At 30.7% G+C, this 12,102-nt stretch overlaps 1 pseudogene; it reads left to right on the plus strand.

Moving 5' to 3' along the window:
• The first annotated feature begins 6 nt into the window (after positions 1-6).
• LOC120194909 lies at positions 7-9,475 on the plus strand (annotated as a pseudogene).
• The last annotated feature ends 2,627 nt before the right edge of the window (positions 9,476-12,102 follow it).

The following is a 12,102-nucleotide window of genomic DNA, read 5'->3' on the forward strand; positions in this document are numbered from 1 at the left end:
CTTTCTATTCTCCGAACTAACAACTCGAATTTATATGAAAGAGCACGCCTCTCTCCTCTTTCTCTACGTATTACTTTCGTTGCTTAGCAAATGGAAGTTATACGGTTCGCTTCACTTTGCCGAGATAGTTATCAGAGACAATAGATCCTATCAAAGTCTTGGTAGGAGGATATTTGATGTTATATCCAGGTATCAGTCATATTTTATATGTAGTGTAATTTGCATGATACTGAAACTGTTTGATTGATAAGTTCATTGCAGGAGAAGCTGGAATTGAAGGATTTCAATGTTAAAAATGGGCACAGGGTGTCGATAAAGCGGTTGTAAGGCATTTAAAACGGTGTCTGAACAAAACTTGACAATACGCTTTCACTGGGCTGGGAAGGGGACTGCTGCAACCCCAAGAAGAGGAACATATGGTCCTTGATATCAGCTATCTCAGTAGACTCCGGTAAGATCTGTGGTTAAAGCCATTCACACTTCTTTTGTGCTTTGCTTAACCTCCTGGATAAATTTGGGAACTTCTATCTTAATTGTGATATTTTAATTCTTGAAGTGGATTGACATGTACATGATATGAAGCATAATGGAGTGTTACTTTATGCGCTTAAAATTACTGAACGGGGAACTTAAGCGTCCTGCTACCTTCTTAAGTACCTCAATTGCTGGATAAGTTTTCACTGGCATATGCACCGCAGTGTTACTTCAGAGATGGAAGTTTTTTAGAATAACCGTTTGTACCATTTTATCCTTTTGTTGGTAGATTTCAAGCTCCGGTTCGCTGTGGCTGGAATAAGAATATGAAGTTCATAGTGGGAGCTGTTGTTGTTTCTGTGCCTGATTTTCATAATCTTAGGCATTATGGTGGAAAGGCTATTTTGACGAAAGCCATCAAGAGAACAAGGTATTCTAATAAACTTCAATCTGCAAATTTTATACTTTTAAATGATTTATCTAGGATGATCTATCTGAACAAGTGCACCAGAATGTTTAATTCAATTGGTTCCACCCCGATCTTTTCCAAGTATGAGGGGGTTAGATCTACAGACTGGCTTTTTTACCTTTGGACAAATGAAAGCTGCTACAAACAATTTTGATTCTACATATAAAATTGGAGAAGGTGGTTTTGGAGCTGTCTACAAGGTACCTATAGCACATGCTTTCTCTTTACATTAATTATTTCCTAATGTTTAGGTGTACAATATTGTTTGATGAATATATAACAAAAATTTATTTATACTTCTGCTGTAGGGTGCATTGCTTGATGGTACCCTAATTGCAATTAAAAACTTTCTTCGAAATCAAGGCAAGGCGATAGGGAATTTCTGAATGAACTAGCCATGATTTCAGGGTTGCAACACCCTAATGTTGTTAGGTTGTATGGATGTTGTGTTGAGGGAACTCAGCTGTTGTTGGTATATGAATACATGGAAAATAATATGAATACATGGAAAATATAGCCTCGCACACGCTTTATTCGGTAAGTTTAATGTCCTAAATCTCTTTCATTCTTCATTCAATGTTTTTTGTGATTGGAGCCATAGAAAGCAAGTATTCCTCCTCTGATCATTTCATCTCAGCTCCATGTATGGATAACTATATGATGAATTTCAATGGATTTTGCCTGTGTCAACGAATAGCTCCCAAAGAAAGCCAGCTATTGGACTGGCCTACTCGGCAGAAAATCTGTCTTGGAATAGCGAAAGGTCTTGCTTTCCTGCACGAGAATCAAGTTTAAAAATTGTACATAGAGACATCAAAACTACCAACGTGCTACTAGATAGTGATTTCAATGCGAAAATCTCCGACTCGGTTTGGCCAAGTTCGATGAGGAGGAAAACACCCACATTAGCACCAGAGTTGCTGGGACTATGTGAGCTACCACTTTCCCTATGTTTTCATATGCTGAGCATCACTACATTTCTTTCAATTCAGCATATTTAGTTTGAATCGAATAAAACTATACTGCTTGTTTGCTTTTTGTTTCAGTATTAGTTTTAAGAAATACATGATTTCTCAACTTGCTACCATAATAGAAAAAGGAACATAGATTCTTGAAACTGAAATTCCTGCAAATTGCATGAAGCATCATGCTTTCAACTATAGCATTGAAAATGAGATCAAGCTACAACCTTGTTTATGTAAACATGAACAAAGTTGATATGCATGAGTATTTGTGCTTGTTCTCCTATTTTCGCAGAGACATGGCACCAGAATATGCATTATGGGGCTATCTCACCTACAAGGCAGATGTTTACAGTTCGGGATTGTTGCATTAGAAATTGTTGCTGGAAAGAACAATGCAAAATATCGACCCGAAGAGGATTATGTATGCCTTCAAGATCGGGTAAGATACAATTCAAGTTATAATGTGATAATGTCATCACAGAAATATCTGTATTATAATTCACAGGTGCTTGAACTTATATTGATCATTTAAGTTCCTTTATCTCCTTTTCCAGGCACTTGTTTTACAACAGAGGGGAAACTTAATGGAGTTGGTGGTCCAAGGTTGGGGACCGAATTCACGAAGAGGGGCAATTAGGATGACAAAATCTTTATTGTGCACTAATTCATCCCCTGCACTTAGACCACCATGTCTGAAGTTGTAAACATGTTTGAAGGTCGAACCCTTGTTCCTGAATTAATCATGGACCCGAGTATCTTTGCCGATGATTCGAGGTTCGGATCACTGAAGACGAATTCAACCGAATGAAATCCTGGAAGAGCGAACCACCATGGTTACTGCCTCATCAGATTCAAGTTCAACAACATGGTATGGCTCTTCCTCAACGCTTGTTTAACATCCATCAAACTCAAAGCAAAACTTGATTGCTCTTATAGTAGTGTAAAGATTGGCTTCAATAAAAATGTTTAAAAAATCTGAACTTCCTTTACACTCTTTCTTGATTGTCAGTCTAAGGGTAATATATTTGGACAGCATGTGGAGTAGATGATATGCGATGTCATTCAAAGTGACATTTACTCCCTTTTTTTTCCCTTTTTCAGACGACGGTTGACTCTAGCACAGTCAACAAAACCGGTCAAGAAAAAATTTAATCGATATAGCAATTTTTATTTAATGATATTTGAAAATTTAATATAATATTATAATTAATATTTATTAATTATGTATTCATATTTAATTTATATTTAATATTACTTTTACTATTTTTAAACTCGACATAATTCCTTTTAAAACCCATGAACATAGGTTGAGTATGATGACAATTTTATCTCGATCAAATAAATTCATACCTAATTTGATTCGGTCAGGTAAATTATATTTTGAAAATTTAAGTTCAGATTTATGACAAAAAAATTACTTAATCTGACTTGACATAATATTATAATTATTTTTATATATTTAGAGATAATTACAATAAAACTTTTATAATTTTCAATTAGAGTCCAATTTTATGTAATGAAAATGGATTATATATATTTAGGCCGGATCGGATCATGTACAATTTTTAACCTAAAAATCAGATTGAATTTTGGATCAGTTGTGGCCTTTCCTAAATTCAAATTAGATCGAATGTGAGTGGAATTTTATTTTTAAATCTAGTGTGGTGTGTGAATGCATCCTCATGTTTCTGCCTCCTACGATTCGATCTCTTTGGAATGTTTTAGTAGCGACAAATTTGCATACTCAAATGAAGGTTTCAACTACAGAATAACTTCCATTGTTATTGATACTTTTCCTTCATACAGGTTTTAGTTTTGGATCTCTTTAATGATGAATCTTTAATATTATGGTAAATTACGCATATAGTACCTAAACTATCAGTTTTGGTCTGTTTAGTACCTTAACTATCAGTTTTGGTATGTTTAGTACCTAAACTTTCAAAATTTTCAAAATCATGTCTAACGTTTAATTTTTGTTTCATTTTAGTACCTCGTTGTTAAAAACTTAACGCATTTAGTATCTAAACTATCAGTTTGGTTCGTTTAGTACCTAAAAACTTTTAATTTTTTTAAGCTTAACGTTAAATTTGAATGGATACTAAAATGAATAAAAACTAAACTTTAGGTATATTTTGAAAAAAAATAAAGTTTAGGTACTAAAACCAATAGTTTATATACTAAACGCATAATTTATCTTTAATCTTATTATATGTTTATGGAGAATAAAGGCGTGATTTATTGTGAACAAAGATGTTTTTCTACAGATAATTGTATTATTACAATTAATCTGTGATAAAAATATAACTTTTGTTCAGCCCAAGAAATTAAATAGAAAAAGAAATGAAAAGTCAATGAGACGAAATGAGTTAATATTAAAAAGTTACATTGTTTTTTTTTTTAAATTGGATCTCATTAAAACCCTTTCTAAATCCTAAAACGGGAAAAAAGTACCAAAGAAATTGTATTATAGAGGAACAATATCATTTGATACAACCAGTAATAATTATCTCACGATAAAACGAATAAAAATTATAAAATACCCCGAATGAAGAGCCCATGTTGCTAAACTTATAAGCAACCTTGTTACAATTATGTGAAATAAACTGAACACTAAAGGCAAGATGTCACCCCCAATCTGGTTTGCACCTTTGCTGACAATACCACAGCATGCAATCGTTGTCCCTAGCCTACTGAAGACCGGCAGTAAGAGCATGTATTTCCGCTAGCTTGCCTCAGAACATTTATTTATAATAATATTTTAATTATATGAATTACTTTATTTTGAAAATATCTTATCATTGAATTTATAATTAAGTGATTTTATGTAAATTATCTCTATTGAACTATAGACCACGGTTTAGGGATTCCACTGATTGTTGGAGTCTCGGATGATTGGGGCATAGAACCCATAGGGTTCGTTCGATTATAAAAATATCTTTTATTTTTATTTTTAAAAAGTAATTCATTTTCAATTTTTTAAAGTTAAAAAGCATGTTTGATTAATATAAATAAAATTTTGAATTTAAAAAAATAGCGAAAATATATTTAATATCTAATTTTTAAAATATAAATGAATAAATAATTATTAAATAATTAAATTAAAGAATAATTATTAAAAAAATTCATTACATAAATTAGCATGTGATTTATACAAATACAAAACAATGAAATTAATAAAAAAAATCACAACATAAAAATTATTTTAGTTTATAATAAATAATATTAATGCATAATAGACATCGATTAAATTAAAAAATGCATAAAAATATTGTTAAACAAGAGAATATGAAAGTATCATTAAAAAAAAGGCTTAATGTAAAAATAAGTGTTCAAACTAGACTAAAGTTAATTTTTGGTGTCTAAAGATTTTTTCGTTAAAAATAGTTGTTTAATATTTTATCTGTTACACTTTTAGGTGTCTACCATTAAAAAATGATAAGTGATATGTATTACGTCCATATTTAAAAATTTGTTTTAAATAAAAAATTCAAAGAAAAAATGTGACAATGTCACTTAATTTTTTTAATGATAGACACTTAAAAGTGTAACAGAAAAAATGTTAGGCGCCTATTAATGAAAATTTCTTTAGACATCAAAAGTTAACTTTGAGTATCGTTTCGACACTTATTTTTATATTAAGCCCAAAAAAAAAAAATATATATATTTAGTTGCATGTAAGGTTCTCAATTTTTGTAAAAAGAAAACTATTATCTTAAACTTTTTTGCACCAAATGTGATCCTTAAATTGAGAAAAAAATATTTTTAATCCTTTAACTAATAGAAACAAACTATCATAACTTGCATGACAGTTCACAAAACTTACTTTTTTAGCTGACCCTATTCTCATATGTAATGGGATAAGGGAAAGTAAGATAGTAGGCTGCCTCAATGCCAGGTTGAGAGCAGCTTCCGGGGAGACCTCCGGTTATGAAATTGCCCACTGTGGGACTCGATCCCACAACCACAAGTTAAGAGCCTTGCACTCTACCAACTGAGCTGGACAAGCAATTCATGATAATCTAATATGACAGTTCATGATGTTGTTGTGATAGTACATAGATGATGATGTGATAGACGAGTTTAATTATTTTTAACTAATTTGAAGGCCTAATTGATTTTATTTAAAAAAAAGTTTGAGAACTTATCTAGTTTTTTTAAGTAAGGCATCATTTAAATTTAAAATTTAAAAATAATTATCAAGATATAATACAATAAATTTAAAATATTATAAATTAAATTATTAAAAAAATAAGTTTAAAGACCACATTGATTGTAAAAATTTTAAGGATCATATTGATTTTTTTTAAAATTTTTGAGATTTCAGATACCAATAAATAAAAAAATTATTGTTAGAATGGTTTAAACATGAGCAAGTTAAGTTAAAAATCTTGATCCGATATTTTTTAAAATTTTAAAATACTTTTAATGAAAATAATGAAAATATTTTTATGAAAATATTCTTTTATGTTTTCATTTTTCTCTCATTTTTTTATTTTTTAGAAATCATTCTCTAATTATACAATAAAATAAAATTCTTTTTCAATTTTTTTATTCAACCAAACGAATCCTTAGTATCCACAACTTCAAAAGGTGTCACGAATTAACGGCTAGCGGCTTTCGCCTATCTGCCACCTGCCAATCAGTCTATTGGATTTTTTGTTGGCAAAAAGTCATAACAAGTCCTTGTACTTTTGAAAAAAATCAAAGTGATCTTTGTATTATTTTCTCTCAATGTGACACTCCAACTCAGAAAATAAATCCAATGTAACCCTTTTACCAACGTTTTTTCCATCGTTGACCATTATGGTGTTGATGTGATAGTTCACGATGCTGACATCAGTGATTTAAATAGCGTTCGCGGTCGCATTTTCGGTCGTATTGCGTTTATCGCGGTTGCGGATATAACGGATACCATCACAGTCACTACAGGTGTCGCGGTCGTGATTTTTTTAAAATTTTGTACAATTTACCCTAAAACATAATAATTATATTATAATGTTAAGGAGTGACTAAAATAGTAGCAATCTGAAAGTTTAATGAGTAAATTGCAAAATTTTAAAGTTCAGTGAGAAAATAGGAGATAATAGAAAGTTAAGTGACGATTTATGTAGTTTACCCTAATCAAAAGAATAGGAAGTTAAGTGACCCGAACCACTACAATTCAATCCTCTGCATTCTCTAGCCATCTCCTACCTCATTTTCCCACTGCTTCATCCCACCATATTCTTTTCCTTCCCCCAAACAAATAGATCAAATGGGTTTCACCAGATCGTTATATTAAAGAAAAATTCTCTTTTATTCTATGAGTTTTCCAATCCACGTAAATGGAGGAAGCAATCGCTCCAGTGTAATAGTTTCATACTTTCATTTTTCTCTGATTTTTGACTCCTCTTCCCTTCCCCTGTTTCCTCTTTGGCCTCCACTCTTTAATCGTTTATTTTCTCACGGGCCACGACTGAAGTTTGGTCAATTGTGTACATCTATTTCTCTTTGGCCTCCCCTGCTTCTACTTGTTCTTTTTTTTTTTGAAGTCACTGTTGAATAACGGGGATATCATCCCGTTATCGATATTATTTATCGTTAAACGTTAAATTGCGGCAATGATGGACCGTTATTGGTGTGAATTCGTTACCCACTGCAAAAATCATGAAAACCGGTTTCGGACGGCGGCGCTACCGCAATATCACGGCTGCTATCGCATTTTCGGTCCGTAATTTGAAACTCTGGCTGACATAACAGTCCAGTGTGGCAGATTAACGTGGGAGATTACATGATAGATTGACTAAATTGGTAACTCAAACATGATAGATGAATTTAGGGGTGTTTAAAATTACCCGACCCGGTTAACCTGGCTCGTCGACCCGCCGACCCAAACCTAAAAAACCGGGTAATTTTCTAAAAAAAATATTTGACCCATGATTTTTCCCAAGTAGTTGGGCCAAGTCTGGACTGAATTTTTTTTATAGTAGGGTACCCAACCCGGTAATATTAATATATATATATATATATATATAGTTTAAATTATATTTTTATTTTAGGTTCCTTAATATTTTACCTTAAAATTAAATTTAAATCCCCAATTTTTCTTAGATTTGTATTATGTACTTTTAAGTTTTAAATTTTTACAAAAAGTTTTTATTAATTTTTCAATATGAGTTTTGAAAAAAATCACTATCGATATTAATAACTTTAATTTTTTATTTTGGAAATAAACTTTAATATATATATCCAAATATTTATCCTTAAAACTAAATTCAAATCACTAAATTTTATGTAGGGATTGTGCATGATAAACTTTTATGTATTTTCTATGTGAGTTTTTTTAAAAATTAAATAAAAAATAAAAAAAATAGATGAACCGGGTACCTGAGACCCAAAAATACAGGTACCTGAATTTTACAGGTACCCGACTACCAGGTATCCGGACTTAATGGGTTGGGTCACGGGCTGGGAAATTTACTACCCAGAAAATCGGGTGCTGAGTTTTGAACACCCCTAGATTGATTGCTACATTAACATCGTGGATTACCAAGTCAGTTTCATGGACTGCCACATCAGCATCGCAAATTCACACGTAATACTATAACGGTCAACGACAAAAAAAATTGGTCAAAGGGTCACATTGAGTGAGTTGGAGGATTACATTGAGAGAAAAATAATATTAGGGTCATATTAGTTTTTTTATAAAAATATAGGGACCTATGATGTTTTTTTGTTTTTTCTTATGAATTTTTCTCTGCATGGATCGATCTTACTAGCATTAATTGCTTCTCGAGTGACAAGCCGATATCAAAATCAATTATTGTTTAAAAAGAATATTTAATCCGTCTAGTTAAGTTTTTAAACAATATCAAAATTGGATAAACCGTTTATATGAAATCAATAAAAGAATAATTAAATCAATTCCGTTTAATAAATTATTTGTTCACCTAACAAATTAAGAACTTTGAGGACCTACTCACCTACATGATTAATACCATAACTGGCTTCCAACATTTTGCATTAACTATTTGTCAGATCGTTTATGACAATTGGACAAATTTTGTCAAGTACGGATAGGACTTGAATATATTTAATCAATATACAGACTATTTTTAGGTGTGTTCATCGGTTAAAACCGATTAAACCGGTCGAACCAGAATTTTTCGATTAATTAATCGGTTTAATTTTATGTTACGTTGGTTAATGATTAATATTTTTTTAAATTAGATTATTAGTTAATTTAGTTTGAAATTAATTAATTAATCAAATTAATTTAAAATTTTAAATATTTAATATATTATTTATATATTACTTAACTTTAAGAGCGTGTAAATTTTAATTTTAACTGAATTAAAGGACCAAATTAATTTAATTGACTGAAATATTAAATATTTAATATATAATTTAAATTTTCTGTTATTTAGGTAGGTTAACCAGCCGAATTGACTGAATTGTTTTTGGTGTAGTTAATTTTTTTTTTTGAAAAAATCGATTTGTTCAACAATTAAAGGTAAAAAACGTTTTGTTAATGATTTTTGGCCGTTCCATTAATCAATTTGACCGATTGAACACCTCTAATCAATAAGTAACTAATATTACTAACGAGATTGGTTCAAGTGGTAAGTACCTTGATATAATTTAAGCAAGTTTCGAGTTTGAGTCCTTATGTATGCAAAAAAATTCTGCTGAGACTCACCCTCCAAAATTAAGTGTGCGACGTGGGTCGATCCGGATAAGTCAAGACAAGTCTTAAAAACTGGGAGGACAATAAAAAAATAAAAGTAAATAATATTATTTTATTATTAAAAATCATTAGTAAACTATAATAAAATATTAAATAATAATTTATTGAAAATAATAAAGAGAAAGGAACACAATGGTCACTTCCAACTTCCAAGTGACTTATATGACTCCATACGACCCCCAGGAATAGTAGCTGCATGAATACAAGAAGAATGTACTATTATAAATTAGTCCCAGTTTAGTTTTATTACCTCATTACAACAGAAATAAAAAATAATATTATATTATTAATAATTTATTAATTACATTTTAATTTATATATAGTGACAAACAATATTTTATTTAAGGGACGAATTTATAAATTTTTGAAGAGAACGAATTTAATAAAATTTAAAGGGCCAAAAATATATTATCAATAGTAAATACACAACAAAAATTCTAAAAAAATAAAATAATTTGAAAATTTCATAGGGATGACTACTCTAACTACTCATTCAATCTATCCCTATTATGAAATATTATCAATCATAACTAAATATTAAATTTAAGGATAAATTACATAAATAGCCCCTGTACTTTTATGACGCTTACATTTTAGTCACTCAACTTTTAAAACTTGTAATGCAATCACCAAACTTTTAGTTTATTTTTAGTAAGCTCTCTGATGTTACCTCCCGTTAGTTTTATCTAACGTGGCACGTTATTATTATTTTCAGCATAATAAAATATCCTTTTAACCCATCTCAGCATCCTAAAAAATTTTCTCACCCAAATTAATTGAAAACGTTAAAAATCAAATTTTCTTTCTCTTATTCCCTTTGTTCGATCAACAATTGCTAGCAATAAGTCGTAAAACTTATGCCTTAGCTTGCTGCAGCTAACATAAAAGCTGACAATCATCTTTGTTAGTATTGCATTTGCAGCAAATGGCGTTAACCAATAGCACTAACGAGGCTAAGAAGACTTTGCCGACATTGCTCGGCTTGATAAGAACCGATCGAGATAATTGACATCAAGATACAATATAAAAGGATCGAATTTGCAGGCAAACTGAAACAGATAAGAAAACTAATAGATCATGAATGAAACAAGCACACGAATTAGACTCTTTTTTTATATATATTTACCTGTAAGATTGAACAAATAACTTCTCGCCTGAAACATATATCAGTATTCGTAGCTTTGAGAGTGTTTACGTAATTTTGTGTGGGCTTGTGATCACTGATCAGATTCGGGTAGGAAAAGGGAAGGGATGGCAGTAGTGGGAGGACACATGTCAGCGAAGTGGGTTAATTGGTTTTAAGCTGAATATCCTAAATTTGATTTTTAGGGTTTTTAATCAATTTTGAGTGAGGAAAAATTTTTAGGGTGTTGAAATGGGTTAAAAAGGATATATTATTAAGTTGAAAATGACAGTAATGTGTCACATCGATGAAACTGATGAGAGATAATATCAGGTACTACATTGAAACGAATCAAAAGTTTAGTGACTGTATTATAAATTTTAAAAATAGGATAACCAAAATGTAAGTCTCTAAAAGTCTACCCTAAATTTAATTTAGTGGTATGCACATTTACATTATCTTAGTAATATTGGGTTTGAATTCCCTAAATCTCATTTTTATTTTTTAAAATTTTTATTAATAAGACAACTTTTAATAAAATAATAATTATAAGATAAATTTTAATAAAAATATTATCTGTATTATTTGAATCACTTCGATTTGTTGAGGTTAGTTTTCTGTAGCATTCTCCAAGTGGTCTGGCATTTTATGGATCGTTGACGTTGAATTGTTCCTCTTCCTCGTTCATTAGACGCGTTCTACGCTTCATATTTGGGTGGCGTGATTCAATCTTTCCTTTTGGTGGCCTGCTGGTAATGGTTCACTTTCTCGGTAGCTAAAGGGTGCACATGATCTCGCCCTCGTCCTTATATTGCTTTCCCCTTTTCAGGTTCTCTCATTTTCTTGTTTAATCCCCGGGTTTATAGGTTGTTTATGACATTGTTTTTGGTCTTGTTCGTTCCCCATAACTATTGTTGTTGTTGTGATGGTTTGAATGAATAAAATTTGGATCACTCTTCTTTTCTTCTGCTGTCCGGATGGAGCTGTTTTAATTGGGTTAAGAAGGATTTTTTTAATGAGACTCGATTTTTCTTTTTAAAAAATAAAAATATTATCAATCATTAATAAATATATTGAACTTGATTTAATGAATAAATATTCATAAACATTTTTTCACGTTTGAGTTTTTATTATATTCATTTATTTAAAAATATTAAATTACTTTTAGTCAAAATTAAGATCAAATTAAGTCAAAATTTGGATCATTTGACCTATTGAAGTAGACATGACTAAAAGCTTTGAGCAACTTGAGGAAAGAGGCCTACATAGTTAAGGCGATTTGATCAAATTCACACTGTTTAATCGAATATTTACCTTTTTAGCACCGTTTGATATATATTTTTCG

This window comes from Hibiscus syriacus, unplaced genomic scaffold, assembly GCF_006381635.1.
Source record: "Hibiscus syriacus cultivar Baekdansim isolate YM2019G1 unplaced genomic scaffold, ASM638163v2 tig00117005_pilon, whole genome shotgun sequence".
Lineage (NCBI taxonomy): Eukaryota > Viridiplantae > Streptophyta > Magnoliopsida > Malvales > Malvaceae > Hibiscus > Hibiscus syriacus.